Below are 17,391 nucleotides of genomic sequence, written 5' to 3'. Positions count from 1 at the left end.
ATATATCAATTGGGACCTGAATGTAAAGATAATGTGGAATTGTGGGAACGTCCGACTGTTATTTTAGCATCTCTTTTTACACCTCAAGTTGCCTCTGCCAAAACACTAACCCAATTAAAGCAGCTAGCTTGTTGGACAGGAAAACAAATTAATATTACCTCTAAAATAATAGATGAACTCATTACTGATGTTGATAGTATACGGCATACCTTGTTGCAAAATCGAGCTGCCATTGATTTTTTGTTGTTAGCACAGGGACACGGTTGTGAAGAGTTTGAAGGAATGTGTTGTATGAATCTTTCTGATCACTCTGAATCTATTCATAAGAAACTTTCTCAATTGCAAGATAACATGAAAAAGCTTATTGTAGTTGCAAATCCTGTTGATGACTGGTTTGAGAAATGGGGAATTACCGGTTGGTTAAAAACCTTGATGAAGGAAGGCATTCGGTTTTTTGTTATTGTTATTATTGTATTTGTTATCATTTGTTGTGCTTTTTCTTGTATGAAGAAGGGTTTAGAATCGGTTGTAAAACAGGTTTGCATTGTTCAACAAAAAGAAAAAGGGGGAATTGTTGAGGAATGGTTAATGGAACAGGGTCACAAGTCTGTGTAGGTGCTGTGCAAGCAAGAAGATTTCTGCTGAGACAAGACGGCGACGAAAGTAAGGAACTTGGTGAAGAGAAGTTGTGGTTAAAGAAATGTAAAAATAAGTAGCTGATGACCGCGAGTACGTGCAGTATGTGAGTGAGTGTAACCTTTTTATCATGTAACCAATAAGAGAATGGCTAGTAGGCATATGTTACAGAAATCATATAAAAGAACCCTGTTAGAAATAAAGATTGAAGACGCTTGCAGGATCTCATATTGAGTGTTCTGTGTCTTCCCTGCTCGAAACTCTCCGCAGTAGAGTAGCATGGGAGACAGCCCTGGAGGGAAGAGGGGCCCAAGAAAGCTGGTTAATATTTCAGGATCACCTCCTCCAAGCTCAGGAGCAATGCATCCCAACAAAGAGGAAGTTTGCAAGAATGCCAGGAGGCCTGCATGGATGAACAAGGAGCTCCTGGACAAACTCAAACACAAAAAGGAGGCCTACAGAGGGTGGAAACAAGGACAGGTAGCTTGTGAGGAATACAGAGGAATTGTCCAAGCAGGCAGGGATCAGGTTAGGAAAGCTAAAGCCCTGAAAGAATGAAATCTGGCCAGGGATGTCAAGGGCAACAAGAAAAGCTTCTGTAGGTACATCGGTGATAAAAGGAAGACCAGGGAAAATGTGGGCCCTCTCTGGAAGGAAACAGGAGACCTGGTTACCCAGGTCTTGGAGAATGCTGAGGTACTCAACAACTTTTTTGTCTCAGTCTTCACCGGCAAGTGCTCCAGCTACACCGCCCAAGTTGCAGAAGGCAAAGGTAGGGACTGGCAGAATGAAGAACTGCCCACTGTGGGAGAAGATCAGATTCAAGACCATCTAAGGAACTTGAAGGTGCACAAGTCCATGGGACTTGATGGAATGCATCCATGGGTCCTGAGGGAACTGGCAGATGAAGTGGCTAAGACACTATCCATCATCTTTGAGAAGTTGTGGCAGTCTGGGGAGGTTCTCACTGATTGAAAAAGGGGAAACATAGCTCCCATTTTTAAAAAGGGGAAAAGGGAAGACCCAGGGAACTACAGGACAGTCAGTCTCACCTCTGTGCCTGGCAAGATGATGGAGTGGATCCTTCTGGGCACATGGAAAACCAGGAGGTGATTGGTGACAGCCAACCTGGCTTCACTAAGGGCAAATCATGCCTGACAAATTTGGTGGCCTTCTACGATGGGGTTACAGCATTGGTGGATAAGGGAAGAGCAACAGACGTCATCTACCTGGAATTATGCAAAGCATTTGACACTCTCCCGCATGACATCCTTGTCTCTAAATTGGGGAGGCATGGATTTGGCAGATGGACTGCTCGCTGGATAAAGAATTGGCTGGATGGTTGCACTCAAAGAGTTGGGGTCAACGGCTTGATGTCCGAATGGAGAGCAGTGACAAGTGGTGTTCCTCAGGGGTCAGTGTTGGGACCGGCACTGTTTACATCTTTGTCGGTGACTGTCACAAATGTGATTATGTTACATGGCTTTGGTTTAGCAGCAATTTAGGATTTATTAGTATTTTTGAGATAGATTACAAGATTAGGTTGTATAACTTTAACAGTACTTAATCATGAGCCAGTTCAACAGGGTGATTCGATGGAATTTGCTACAATCAAATTTGTGAGTTAAAGATTCAAAAATGGCAAGGATCACCCAAAACTTACAGCACGGTTGCACACAGATGGAGGTGAAATCAAATGACACACATGTTCAGACAGACAGAGAAAACAATTCTGAGCCACACACAGACAGGCAAAATAGCTCTGAACCAAATCACACAGAGACAGGCAAATAGTTCTGAACTAAACTGCAAATGTACACTCACAGATACAACACACACACACACAGATTAACCTATGAATAAAATTTCCTTTTCATGAGTTTCGTCAATTACTCACTTTTATGTGCTGGCATTTATCAACGGACGGTCAGTAAACCTCACAAAATCAGGCCTTTAAGTCCTCATGAAATGGTCAACAGACAACCTTTCAATCCTCCTGAATTCAAACCTGAGAGGTGTCCCAGCTCAGGGGGAGATACTGGGTCACACAGCCCACTGTGGTCCCAGAGAGCTTGAAAGGTCTCTCCTTGGATCGCTATTTGTAGGGTCTCAAGATTCTTAGCTTTTGTCATTGTCATGGTTTAACCCCAGTGTTGGTTTGTGTGGCACGGGTTTTTTTGGTGGCAGGGGTGGGGGGCCACAGGGGTGGCTCCCATGAGAAGCTGCTAGAAGCTTCCCCAGCTCCAAGTTGGACCCGCCTCTGGCCCAGGCTGAGCCCGTCAGCGATGGTGGTAGCACCTCTGGGAGAACAGATTTGAGAAGGGGAACCTGCAGCTAGTAGTGGGATTGTAATGTGAGACGAACACCTCTGTGGATACTGAGGTCAGTGAAGAAGGAGGGGGAGGAGGTGATGCCCCTGCAGCCCGTGGTGAGACGGCAGGCTGTCCCCCCCAGCCCATGGAGGGGAGCTGGGGAGCGGAGGCCCCTGAAGATGGCCGTGACTCCATGGGAAAGCCTGCGCTGGAGCAGTATGTGACTGAAGATTGGCCTGCAGAAAGGACCCACACCAGGGAAGTTTGTGAGGAATTGCAGCCCACGCAAAGGACTCACGCTGGAGAAGTTCGTGGAGGACTGTCTCCCGTGGGAGGGACCCCATGGTGGAGCAGGGGACGGATGAGGAGTCCTTCTCCCCCTGAGGAGGAAGGAGCGGCAGAGACAACGCGTGATGAACTGACCCCAACCCCCATCCCCTGTTCCCTGCGCTGCCGGGGGATGGAGGGAGAGAGAACCAGGAGTGGGGTTGAGCCAGGAAGGAGGGAGGGGTGGGGGGAAGCTGTTCTAAGGTTGGGGTTTACTTCCCAATATCCTTGTTTTGTTTTGATTTGTAGTAAATTAAACTAATTTTGTTTCTTCCCCAAGTTGAGCCTGTCTTTTGCCCATGACCGTAAGTGGTGAGCGATCCCTCCCTGTCCTTATCTTGACCCATGAGCCTGCCTTCATATTTTCTCTTCATCCCACCGTGGCCGGGGCAGGGGCGGGAGTGAGCAAGCAGCTGCGTGGTGCTTTGTTACCGGCTAGGCTTAAACCACAACACCCAGCCAGCAACTAAGCACCATGCGCCCACCCTATCACTCCCCGCCTCCGCTAGGCAGAGGAGAGAAAATATAACAAAAGGCTCCTGGGTCAAGATAAGGACAGGGAGAGGTTACTCGCCAGTTACCATCATGGGCAAAACAGACTCAACTGGCGGGGGGGGAGCTGTGCACCACCACAGCAACATGTACAGTGAGATTGAGTGCACCCTCAGCAAGTTTGCTGAAGACACCAAGCTGTGTGGTGCAGTCCACACACTGGAGAGAAGGGATGCCATCCAGAGGGACCTTGACAGGCTTGAGAGGTAGGCCTGGGCGAACCTCATGAAGTTCAACAAGGCCGAGTGGAAGGTCCTGCACATGGGTCACGGCAATGCCAAGCACAAATACAGGCTGGGCAGTGAGTGGATTGGGAGCAGCCCTGAGGAGAGGACTTGGGGGTGTTGGTCGGCAAGAAGCTCAACATGACCCAGCAATGTGAGTTTGCAGCCCAGAAAGCCAACTGTATCCTGGGCTGCATCAAAAGAAGTGTGACCAGCAGGTCGAGGGAGGTGATTCTCCCCCTCTACTCTGCTCTCATGAGACCCTACCTGTGTTCAGGTTTACTGTGTTCAGCTCTGGGGCCCCCAACATAAGAAGGACATGGACCTGCTGAAGTGAGCCCACAGGAGGGCCACAAAGGTGATCAGAGGTCTGGAGCTCCTCTCCTATGAAGACAGGCTGAGAGAGTTGGGGTTGTTCGGCCTGGAGAAGAGAAGGCTCCAGGGAGAGCTTACTGAGGCCTTCCAGTACTTAAAGGGGGCCTACAAGAAGGATGAGGAGGGAGTGTAGTGATAGGATGAGTGATAATGGTTTTAAACTGAAAGGGTAGATTTAGATTAGACGTAAGGAAGAAGTTCTTCACTGTGAGGGTGGTAAGACACTGGAACAGATTGCCCAGAGAGGTTGTGGCTGGCCCATCCCTGGAAGTGTTCAAGGCCAGGTTGGATGGGGCTTTGAGCAACCTGGTCTAGTGGAAGGTGTCCCTGCCCATGGCCGGGGGGCTTGGAACTAGATGATCTTTAAGGTCCTTTCCAATCCAAACCATTCTATGATTCTATGATTTTGGGGTTGCACATGACTTACGGGAGGAACCAAAGGTAGGAAAAGGGAGGGATTTAGGTGATACGGAGGAGGGAAAAGTGTGGGATACTAGAAGGGCAAGGGGATAAAAAGTCTGCATGAAAATAGTTGACTGTTCAGTATGCTTGTCCGTGCTTGATCAGTGCAGTCTGTCCTATCTGCTTAGTTTCTAACGCCTTCCTGGGCAAGGGCTCTTGTGTGTGTGTGTCTGTGTGTACTGAGCCCAGTGGACCTCTGTCCTGCTCAGCCAGAGAGGGGTGCAGAATGAGGCCATTGGTGCTGTCAGTGTTTGTGTGTTTTCTGCCTGCCTGCCTGTGATTTGTGTGGCTGGCCATGTATATATGCGTATATATGTATGTATAGTTGTGTTGTATCCATGTGCTCTGCCTGTGCGTGCCTACTGGGAATACATCTTTTGCATGTTTTTAAACTGAGCATTAATGTTACATAAATGCATTTTCTACAATTATTTTCTGGATTTTATAAGAAACAAATATGAGGACAGAAAGGATATGGATATAGGACATGGGTAGCCTGAACTTGAACTTTGTTTTAAATGGGCCTGACAGAATTCCCTATCAGAACGCAGAGGTTCTTGAACTGGTGTGACAGGTTGGTCAAAGTTTATAAACTGCAACAGTGTTAGATGTTAGATTAAGTACTTTTTTTTTAATAATTATTATTTCTTGGAAAATACGCTGAGAACCAGTGGCATTTCTCACAACTATTTGCCTCGTTAATTGATACTTTGCACTGTTGCCTCAAATGCAGTGGTTTGGAATACATTCTAGCACAAAAGCAGTTTTAGAGTCCTCCCAAAACACTCTCCATTGTTTTTTCCACAAATAATGAAAAAATGCAGGTTTCCTTGTTCTGAAGGCCCTTCTTTTAGATCCCTGTGGTGGGTTGACTCTGGCTGGATGCCAGGTGCCCACCAAAGCCGTTCTATAACTCACCCTCCTCAGCTGGACAGGGGAGAGAAAATATAACAAAGAGCTTGTGGGTCGAGATAAGGACAGGAGAGATCACTCACCAATTACCATCCCAGGCAAAACAGACTCAGCTTGGGAAAGATTAACTCAATTTATTACAAATCAACCAGAGTAGGGTAATGAGAAATAAACCCAAAATCTCAGAACACCTTCCCTCCACCCCTCCCTTCTTCCTGGGCACAACTTCACTCCCAGATTCTCTACCTACACCCCCCCCCCCCCCCCCCGCCAGTGGCACAGGGGGACAGGGAATGGGGTTTATGGTCAGTTCACCACACGTTATTTCTGCCGCTTCATCCTCTTCAGGGGCAGGACTCCTCACACTCTTCCCCTGCTCCAGCGTGGGGTCCCTCCCATGGCAGACAGTCCTCCACGAACTTCTCCAACATGGGTCCTTCCCACAGGCTGCAGTTCTTCACGAACTGCTCCAGCATGGGTCCCTTCCATGGCATGCAGTCCTTCAGGAGCACACTGCTCCAGCACGGGCTTCCCACGGGGTCACAGGTCCTGCCAGAAAACCTGCTCCATGGGCTCCTCTCTCCACAGATCCGCAGGTCCTGCAAGGAGCCTGCTCCAGCGTGGGCTTCCCACGGGGTCACAGCCTCCTTCGGGCACCCACCTGCTCCGGCGTGGGATACTCCCCAGGCTGCAGGTGGATATCTGCTCCACCGTGGACCTCCATGGGCTGCAGGGGGACAGCCTGCCTCACCATGGTCTTCCCCATGTGCTGCAGGGGAATCTCTGCTCCGGAGCCTGGAGCATCTCCTCCTCCTCCTTCTTCACTGACCTGAGGGTCTGCAGGGTTGTTTCTCTTACATGTTCTCACTCCTCTCTCCAGCTGCCGTTTCTGTCTGTCCCAGTAACTTTTTTTCCTTCTTAAAAATGTTATCACAGAGGCGTTACCACTATCGCTGATTGGCTCGGCCTTGGCTGGCGGCAGATCCGTCTTAGAGCTGGCTGGTATGGGCTTGCTCTCTCTCAAACACAGGGGAAGCTTCCAGCAGCTTCTTACAGAAGCCACCCCTGTAGCCCCCCGCTACCAAAACCGTGCCACACAAAGCCAGTACAATCCCTGTGTGAATTGGTCTTAGATATTTTCATCTTAACCTTAACCAGAATCAAGATTCCTATTAAAAATAGTTATCAGAGAAGCTAGCGAGGTAGAAAAAAAGAAGTTGTGCACTGGAAACTCCAAGGTCTCTTTCAGTTATTGAAGTTTTTGTGGTGGTAGTCCAGTTTATCCCTTTAGCCTTCTTTTCTGCCTAGAAGGCATACTTTCAAAGCTGCTGAGCTTTTTCAGACATGTTGTATTACAGGGTTTTTTTTGCATGACAAAGCTGTTTCTTGGCTTACAAACTGTAATTTCTCCTGAGTGTTATAGCATAGGTTCTTTTATTTTTTTTGGTCTTACTAGCAGTGCTGAGCCTTGAGATCAATTGAACCAGTAGACTTTAGAATGAGATATATTAAAATCCTCACAACCATGAGACATACATTTAGTTATAATAGTGGTTACATAGTATTATATGCAGTTACTTTGGAACAAAGGTGAAAGAGATGGTTTAATACTCTTGAGGCACATTTAATCAGCTAAAATGCTGCTCTACTGTAATGTATTTTACTAAATTAGTTCAATGGTAATAGTTATACTATATGGAATGATGGAAAAATGAAAGTAACGGAGTCTCAAAAGTTCTGTTAAAAGAATATTACTGAAGTTAATTCATTGTATATAAAAATAAAGCATCAGGCCAGAGTTCTGATAGAATACTGTCAAAAATAACAGATCTTGGAAAATCACATCTGTCCAGAAATTACTGGCAGTAATTTTCCATTCGGTGAAGGATTTTATTTCTGATTATGCCAAGATCATGCAAGCATAATTTCATATAGATGTTTCACCGATTTATGGGTACTGGTCCTGAGCCAATCATACAGAAGCAATTAGATGCAGTACATTTCTGAGAGGAAAAAATATGATGGTTGAGGTTGGTCTGTGTGATGGGTTGACCCTGGCTGGATGCCAGGTACCCACCAAAGCCGCTCTATCACTCCCCTCCTCAGCTGAACAGGGAAGAAAATATAACAAAAGGCTCCTGGGTCAAGATAAGGACAGGGAGATCACTCGCCAGTTACCATCACAGGCAAAACAGACTCAGCTTGGGGAAAACGAAGTTAATTTATTACCAATCAAAATCAGAGTAGATAATGAGAAATAAAACCAAATCTTAAAAAACCTTCACCCCACCCCTTCCTTCTTCCCAGGCACAACTCCACTCCCAATTTTCTCTACCTCCTCCCCACCAGCGGTGCAGGGGGTCGGGGAATGGGGGTTGTGGTCAGTTTGTCACACGTTGTCTCTGCCACTTCCTCCTCCTCCGGGGCAGGACTCCTCACACTCTTCCCCTGCGCCAGCGTGGGGTCCCTCCCACAGAACACAGTCCTCCATGAACTTCCCCAATGTGAGTCCTTCCCACAGGCTGCAGTTCTTCATGAGCTGCTTCAGCGTGGGTCCTTTCCACGGTGTGCAGTCCTTCAAGAGCACACTGCTCCAGCGTGGGTCCCCCACGGGGTCACAAGTCCTGCCAGAAAACCTGCTCCAGTGTGGGCTCCTCTCTCCACAGATCCGCAGGTCCTGCCAGGAGCCTGCTCCAGTGTGGGCTTCCCACGGGGTCACAGCCTCCTTCAGGCACCCACCTGCTCTGGTGTGGGTTCCTCCCTGGGCTGCAGGTGGATATCTGCTCCGCCGTGAACCATCATGGGCTGCAGGGGGACAGCCTGCCTCACCAGGGTCTTCCCCATGGGCTGCAGGGGAATCTCTGCTCTGGCGCCTGGAGCATCTCCTCACCCTCCTTCTTCACTGACCTGGGTGTCTGCAGAGTTGTTTCTCTCACATATTCTCACTCTCTCCAGCTGCAGTTTCTGTTGTGCAGCAACTTTTCCCCCGTCTTAAATATGTTATCCCAGAGGTGCTACCACTGTCGCTAATGGGCTCGGCCTTGGCCAGCAGTGGGTCCTTCTTGGCAGAAGTGGCAAGGCTAAACCAATGACTCCTTTGCCTACTGTCACAGGACTGCTGGGGATTTCCCGTGGTGAGGTCCAAACCCAACATATTTCTGTATGAGAGCCTGTTTGGAAGGTCTGGAGGTCACTGCAAAGGTAGATGGTGTTTTTGTGGATGGATACTGTTGCTTCCAAGGGGACAGATACCTTATGGAACTCTGATCAGTGGGAAGGGAAGAACTTTCTTATTAATTAACTAGACAAAGTGTAAGAGAAAATGAGTGGTATTTCCTGGGACCTGATCAGGAGCAGGGTATTATCCAACGTGTATGTTCCCATTTTACCTTTCCTAACTTAGATTACTTGATTCAGTATTATAGATTTCTCCTGTTTTCTTTGTAAATGAATGCATTTTATGGAATAGAATGAAAGGGGCATTTAAAAATAAATGAAAAGCTAGATTTCTCCTGTTGAGAGTGCTATTAGCACTTGTAAGATATTTGGATGATTTCTGAAGCTTGAACTATAGATCTCACTGTATGCTTTAAATACTAGACATCTTAATGGCTCATTAAGCTACTATATGTATGAAAGAATAGAGGTTGCATTATTCTCAGTTAATGAAATGCAGTTTTAGAGACAGACATATTATAGTATTCAATATAATGAACTCAGCAAGGTCTCCTCCCCTTTGCTGAGATTAATTCATACATAGAATAGGAATTGATAGGTATTTTATTCTATTCTGACCCAGCTGAAGAGCTACATTAGAGGCTCCAATAAAGTTAAAGACGATGCAGCTGACTGCATTCTCACCAGCCATGTCCATTGGCACATTTGCATCACTGAGTGTCAAACCAGTGTTTTACCATAGTGCGTGAGACTTCCCTTAGCAAGAAAAATAGTAACTTGGCATGCTGTATAGCATTGACCATTGTCCATCTTGCTACCAGAAGCACATACTTCTCACATTTTGACTTTACTGATGAAGTTATATGGTATTCTCATTGGCTAACATCAAGATGTTTAAATCAATTAAACACATCCATGGTGTTTACATGCTTTAATGAATTTAAATGCTCTTTATGGATTACATTTTGTGTAAATGAAGATTGCCTGATAAAGATATGCAGAATGAGTCCCTGAGTTACTGGCCGGATACTGATCTCTCTGATATACTGAGTACTGACTGACATTGGGCACCATTTTCTGTGGAATTATCCCTGAGATATGCAGTTTCAGCTTAGGTAACTATATTTCCATTAAATGATTGTTAGAGACTTCTCGGGAACTTTGCTTGTTTAGAAGTCATAATTTATTTATGTGTTTATTTATTTTGTTTAGTGTGCCAGGCACTAGGAACTAACAGCTTTGAAACTGTTCTCAGTGTGAAAATGAGGTCTTGGAAACATGATTCTCTGGCTCTACTGATTAGCTGAACATTGTACGTGTTTAGCAGACTGGGAGAAAGAGAATGGACTTGAAACAATTATAATATTGTGAAAATACTAAAAAGAGACATACATACCTGTTTATCTGTAAAAGTGACTGAGAAGATGAGTTATAGTTAATACCAGAAAACCAGAAAATTTGAGATTCAGTTGAGTGGGTGAAACTGAATCTGGTGCTGTTATCAACCCAAGCTTCCAAATGAAAGGGGAATCATTCACTGTTGTTTAAAATTTAAAAGTGGGAGGTTGGTAGACTTCATTAGATTTTTAACACTCTGTTTTAAATAGCTATTGTGACAGTTAATGCCTCTGAACATATGCATAATAACAAAGTAGTTTGCCCTGATCAAACATACCACATTGAATGTCAAATCAGTTTGCAACATTAATACACTCCTGGAATTACAATTTTATTCATTCAGAGCTCTGGATACATTGCTGACAGTCCCTGTGATTTAATTCTGCAGAAGTCATGATTAGAAATACACAGAGAACAAGACATGCTGATTATCCCAAAATCTCTTCCAGTGTTAACTGTGGAGAAATACTGAAGAGAAACCTTTCTCATGGAAAGCAGAGGTAGCTGTATATTTATGCAGTGTTGCCTCTTTAAATTTGCTTTTCCTTTGTTCATTTTCCTGGGTGAGGATGAAGGCTCAGAGATGAAAAGCACTAACTACTCTTTTCTGTTACTATCTAACACTATAGAATTGATTTTTTTGTATGTACTAATCTCTATTTGTTTTGATTACTTGGGATCTTAATTTGTCTTCCTGAAGAAATGGGGGTAACTTTTGATTTAGTTTTGAAATATTTCATAGAAAAATTAGAGCTTTTCTCTAGTCCTTACATTACTTGTGAAACTTGATTGAAGTTTTTAAACAGGGCTTGCTTATATGATCCTGAAGAGAAGAGATGTCAGGTGAGCGAGAGTGGGAATAATAAAAGCAGTAGTTCTACTGTTGCTGCCATAAGAAACTTCTTGTTTTGGAGATGTAACATTTCATGCCAGAATGAAATTGTTCTAGTCTATGTATGCTTTAGTTTACTGCCAGGTATATAAGCCTCATAGTAGTCACAGTAATGTGCAGTTGTTAACACTTCCATTTTCTGTGTTCCTGGGCAATGATGTCCTGGTATACAACTTCTTTTGGTTCAACTATGAATTAGAGCTGTGAGAACTGTGATATCCTCCTTTCTGCTGTGCTTTGGTGAACTGAGAAATCTCTTCAGATTGCAGCTATATCATAGCACATATGCAAGTTATTGCAGGGTTTTGGGTTGCAGACTACTGTGCTAAGATAGTGCCAGATTCCATATGTGCTCTATGTGTGTATGGGTGTTTGTATGTGTATGTATGTGAAGTCATTTGCTCAGGTGGTCATCAGACTTGCCACTGGAAGATGAGTTACAAATATAATATGTTTCTATCACGTAGCATCCTGTTGAGGGATTGGAGAACTAAAGACACAGTTTCTGAGGGTGGTACAATTATGCCTACTTCTTTATATTTTTTAATGAAATCATTAAACCAACAACATTAAAAGATTCAAATTGAAAAGGTGGTAAATACAAGTAGTTCCTTGAGTGGCTGAGCTAATGAATTCTACTGCTTTATGGATCTGTGTTTTGTGGCTGGATGCCCTAGTGTTTAATAAGGTAGAAACATTTCCTGCAGTTGAGGCATTCATAATGGCTCCATTCACTGTGGATTATCCAAAGTCTAATCAGAGTAAAATTCACTTTGAACCCTTTTCCTTAATGAATGCACTAAGTTGTGATAATCTCTTAAGAAGCTTTTTTAACTTTAATAGCATGGATATGGATACTGTATTGATACTTCAGTCAAAAGCTCACCTCTTGCCATCTAGTGGAAGCAAATTGACATGGGAAGATGTTATGAAGAAAAACTGCAAATTGTCTGCCTTTTGAAAACTGTAACGTAAGAGAGCAAGTAATAAAAATAGATTTATTTTGTGAAGTAAAACAGTAGTTTCATTAGCAGTTTAAATAGCAGTGAGTGATAACATAACTCAACCTGAATTTTTTGAAGTAGGAATACCTAAATGATAATTTAGTAGAGATTAGCAATAAATTGTTGCTGTGCTCATTTCCAGTGTGGGAAGGATGATAATCTGTAGAAAACATGAGGATGAAGAGTGAGAAATAACAAACCAAATCATGCTTATAATTTAAAAATTTATTCCTTTTGGCACTGTTAATGTTTGATTTGTCTTTCTGCAAGTAAGATGTATTTTATAGTTATAGTAGTTCAACAAGATTAAATACTTTTTAAGATACAGATTAATGCATTTGAAGGCACATTGGTGATTAACAAATATTTTTGTCTCTCTGTGCATTTAACTACATCTTGGCTCACCTGTAGCAATTAATACTAGATAAAATCCTCGTTAAGACAGTCAGTTTGTAGTTCTAAGCCAAGCTAGCAGCTTTGAGTAAACTCTTGTTCCCTCTGGGCCCTCTGATGTTGTTGGCTAACAAAACTGCAGACTGTTTTTCTTTTCATCTGATTAATACTGTCTGTTTTTCACTCTTATCAAGCATCAGTAACTGGGTGTCTAAAAATGAAAGTCCTCTGATAAATTAGTTACCGTGAGTCAATAATGCAAATATTTTATGTTTTCATGGGGAGTATGTAGCCGTCTTGTTTGTGCAGTACTTTTTCCCCAAAAGCTGAAAAGAAAGAATTTTGTAAATGTAGAGTTCAGCTTTGAATCATTTAGGTACCCAAAACTTCCATTAAAGCAGGTTCTCTGTCTTCATTGGCTCATAGTGCCTTGTTCTATAGTAGGATTTTATTAACACATAATGGCAAAATATAAAAAGTCCTGATGTGGATAAGGCAGCTATAGTTTTCATAGATAGTGAGTCAGTACAATTGGATTTCAGGTCAATCAGGGCTTCTTGTATAATGTTGGTTATCTGTAGATGATGGCTTTGGGAGGACTGAGTAGAATTCAGTCTGGTTTTAAAAGCAAGCATTGGAAAATGCCCAAATGCCAGGTCTGTGCTGGAGGTCAGTCTGTGCTTCCCTCTGGTTGAGGCCCTACACTGCCAATTTCTAGTTACAGGACTCATGTGAGGGCCATGTCCCCTTAAGTAATCTGTGAGGACAAAGGAATAGGCTCAGTCCCTTCCAACCCCAGCTAACAGCCAGGTTAGGCCTTGAAGGAAGGGCATTGATTAAGAAGATACGCTTTGATGCCTGATCCAAGGGCTTTCAGTGACAATGTCAAAATTCCCATTTTTTGTTCTAGTGCAGAACAAAAATATGAATCAAAACCTCTATGTTGCTTGCAAGATGCAGTTACAACTTTGATTAGTATTTTCATCATGAACTGATGAAGAGAAAATAACTTTATGTTTTGCAATCCTGGTATCATTTCAGTGTGTGACTGAGGAGAAAATAGTGCTGAAATATCGAAAGGTGGCTGCTTACTTACATGAAACTAATTTGAAAATTTGATGCCTATTTTTGAAGGTAATTTCAATTGTGGATTCTGCGGTGCCCGTAGATTAAGTCTGCTGGTATTTCAGTGTTCCAATGAAAACTTGTAAGTACTAAAAGCACTGTTTGAAAGATAATTTTGAGTTATTTTACTGGGGGAGAGTGTATTTGCTTACAGTCTGAAAATGAGTCAGCTCTATTAACAACCGCTCTTAAATTTATCCATTAAAAGTTGATATTTCGTTTGGAGAACACTACAGTTTAGACAGAAGGTATGCAAACTCTTTTCAGAAGACCGGGGCCTGGAAACTGGCTTGCTGTCATCACAGATAAGTAATGAATTTTTTTGTAGACACTTTCACCATTTGCTTATGCAGGCAATTGAGGCCTGTGGTCTGTGAGGTACTCTGAAACCTTTAAAAAACACCAAATCCACTACATAATACAATATAGTCTAATTTTTCCCTCCCCATTTCTATCTTTCTTTAAGGTAGAAAAAATGGACGTGGGTTTCTAGAGACCAAAAAAAGGTCTGAACAAATTTTGATTTAGTTTTTTCCATGAAAATTTGCATTCAGAGAGACAGCAGAAACATTTTTTTTAAGCATATACAGTAAATTAAGGTTTAACATAATGATATTCTGACTATTTAGGTGGTTTTCTTTCCTAATGTTTATATTAGAATTGCTTGAAGTTTGCCTACTGAATAGATTTGACAGGGGTACTTTTACGCTAACTCACTGGCATCTCAGTACATTGTCAGTATGATCTCTATGACCTGCTCTATTCCTGGTCTGCCAAGAATATTTCTTTCTTTAGGACCTAATAACTAGCACATATCACATTTGCAGCTTTGCATAAAATAGTTTGCCTGCTTTCTAGCTGCGTTTGTCAGATGGCACCAAAAAAGTAGTGGAGATTTTCTGTATTTTGCTTTTCTTGCTAGCATCAATCCATTCCTTCCTTAGGCTGATATGGAGTTGGGATGAAAAGCTAGAGTGCTAGATATTTTTTTGAAATGAGCTTCACAAGAAAGAATAGAGGGAGAGAAGGAGATGGAAAAAGGTGAAATAGCTAGAACAGAAAGATCTCCTAATGTCACATCATGATTGAAGAGATTTTTAGCTGTGTCTGAACTATGGTGGTGTATCCTGTTCCCTTGATTGTCCAGACTCAGTGATTATTGGGAAATACTCCCACTCCGTTTCTCCTGTGTGGCTTAGTTTCCTTTCTGTGCAGTCAAAATTTGGAGGGTCAGAGGACTTGCTGCAGGGTAGAACCATGCGGCAGCTGGAATGTGCACCTAGAACTGCAGTTTTGGAGATACTTTCAGCTACCGTGGATAGATGTGTGGCCTGCAGACTGCTTGGTTATTGAATAATATATAAAACTCAATATCCTTTCTTTCAAATGCAATTATTCAAATCAATGCCAAGAAGAAGAGACTGGGAGAAGCAGTAACAAAGGTGTGGGCTTTGTTTTTAAGGAAAAAGGAGGTTGGGAATATGTTTGAGGGAGAACAGGAAGATGAAACAAATTTAGATTTATGTGCAGTACTGCACATTCAGAGAAGGAACCCTCAGATTAAAAGCTGAAAGGGGAAGAATTCTGCAGTGCAATGAACTGTTTCTTGAGGTATGTATACCACAATGCAGTTGTGAAGCTAAAGCATGCCTCTAAGCTCTCTTGTAATAACTATAATCAACATGCTCACCAAAGGACAGGATTTGGTCCTGTATTTTTATTTCATTATAATACAGTTCAGATGTAGAAATTAAAAAATTGCTTTCTATTTTGAAGATAAAGAAATCATATTTCTTATTTTATGAATGCTAGAGATGCTTTATTACAGTTGCATTTGCAGCAAAACTTTGCCTGTAAAAAAAGTTAGTTATTTCCATGACTCATCTTGAAGGAAACAAATAATTCCCAGTACAACTTACATTTTCTGTCTGTTTTGAGCTATAAAAGAATTGGTCCACATTAGACAAAAAGGTGCTGGGGTCCAAGCTAGATTGCTGCAACTAGTAAGTTGAACAAGAGATTGGTTTATCCATCACCTCTGAATATTAGGCTGAGGTACCTAGGCTTGACTATCCCCCAAAAGGCTGCCAAATCTTTCCATGCTTCTGCTTTCCATCCTGCAGGCAATAATATTTACTCGTCCTCGTAAAGTCATTTGAGGTCTTGTATCTATGACGGTGCGAGTAGTCATTAGCAGTAATGCTGAACAGAGAGGAAAAAAAAAGGCTTAGAAGCACTGTATTTCATTTTATTTAAAAAATAATGGATTCTGACTTTATTTGCATAGCCAAATGATTTATTTCTGTACACACTGTCTGCCAGAGATCCCTGTATAATATTGTCAAGTAATGAAATCTAAAGACACTATGGATTATTGTTTTGGTATATATGCAATGTTCAATGTAAAGTGGTTTCATGCAGAGAACTGAAATGAGACACAGATGATTCATTTACACATTTATTTACTATCCTGCTTATTCTATCAGACTGAAATGGAGAACAATGCATTTATTTTACAGACATTTGACATAAATTAAACAGATATTTTGATGTTGAACAATTGTACAGACTACAACATGCATATTAATATGTAGATTGGTGCAGAAATATTTAGTTGATCAGCAAAATCTAGTATGACAAAAATAATCACATTTCCTTTTTTATGAAGTTAAAATGCAGCTGATATGGAGACATTGATACAAATACCACTACATGTAAGAAGTTATTAGTCTAGTAGAATCAGATGGTTAGCTGAAAAAATAAAGCTATTGTCAAACAGTCTTATCTACAAAAAGAAATTAAAGCAAAATGTTTCTAACAAATACAATAATAATGAAAAAAAGCATGTTTGATGCAATTACCATTGCAAAATGCCCTATTATTCCCCTGCCCCACCCCCAAATACAAACAACACATGAAGCAAAAGCAGCATATTCTTCCACAAAATGTCTGGGGCATTTTGTAAAGGCAGATGAATGAGATTAGACAAGACTTATCACATATGCTTTTATCTCCTAGTGACAGTTCTTTAAAGAAAGGTATGTTGTTAATATAGCATTGTATGATGAAATGTTGCTAATTCTGTAAAATTGAACAATAGTGAAGACACTGCTATCGCGCCAAGAGAACTTGAAAAAATACTGTTGTGCTTTTTTTTTGTTTGCAGCATTCAGAGCATTCACAGAGGAATACAAAGTAAAGTTCATTAAACTCAATAAAACTAATAATAGTCATGCTACCATCTCTATGAAACTAACACAGTAATAACTTATAAACATGAATTAGTACATATTTTTAGTTCGTATTTACAGTGATCTTAAAGCAATAGGCTATGTATTCAACTCTCAGCTTCTTTGTACACTAATCCCTCCATATTTCAGCTTATCAGCATGACTCCTTTGACTTTTGAAAGAGTTACATAGGTAAAACTCTGCATAACTCTTTGAAAATTTAGAGGTATAAACCCAGAACTCTGCATCCTAGCAGAAGTACCCATGATTGTCCCCAACAGTGTTTTTTTCTTTTTTTCATTTTGTAATGTGTTAGAAACTGTTCCTTTTGCCTAAAGCTATAATATATTGCTCCATTCTTCAGTTTTATAC

The sequence above is a fragment of the Accipiter gentilis genome, chromosome 2 (assembly GCF_929443795.1).
Source record: "Accipiter gentilis chromosome 2, bAccGen1.1, whole genome shotgun sequence".
In the NCBI taxonomy this organism is placed as follows: Eukaryota; Metazoa; Chordata; class Aves; order Accipitriformes; family Accipitridae; genus Astur; species Astur gentilis.
Note: the sequence above shows the minus strand (reverse complement) of the source record.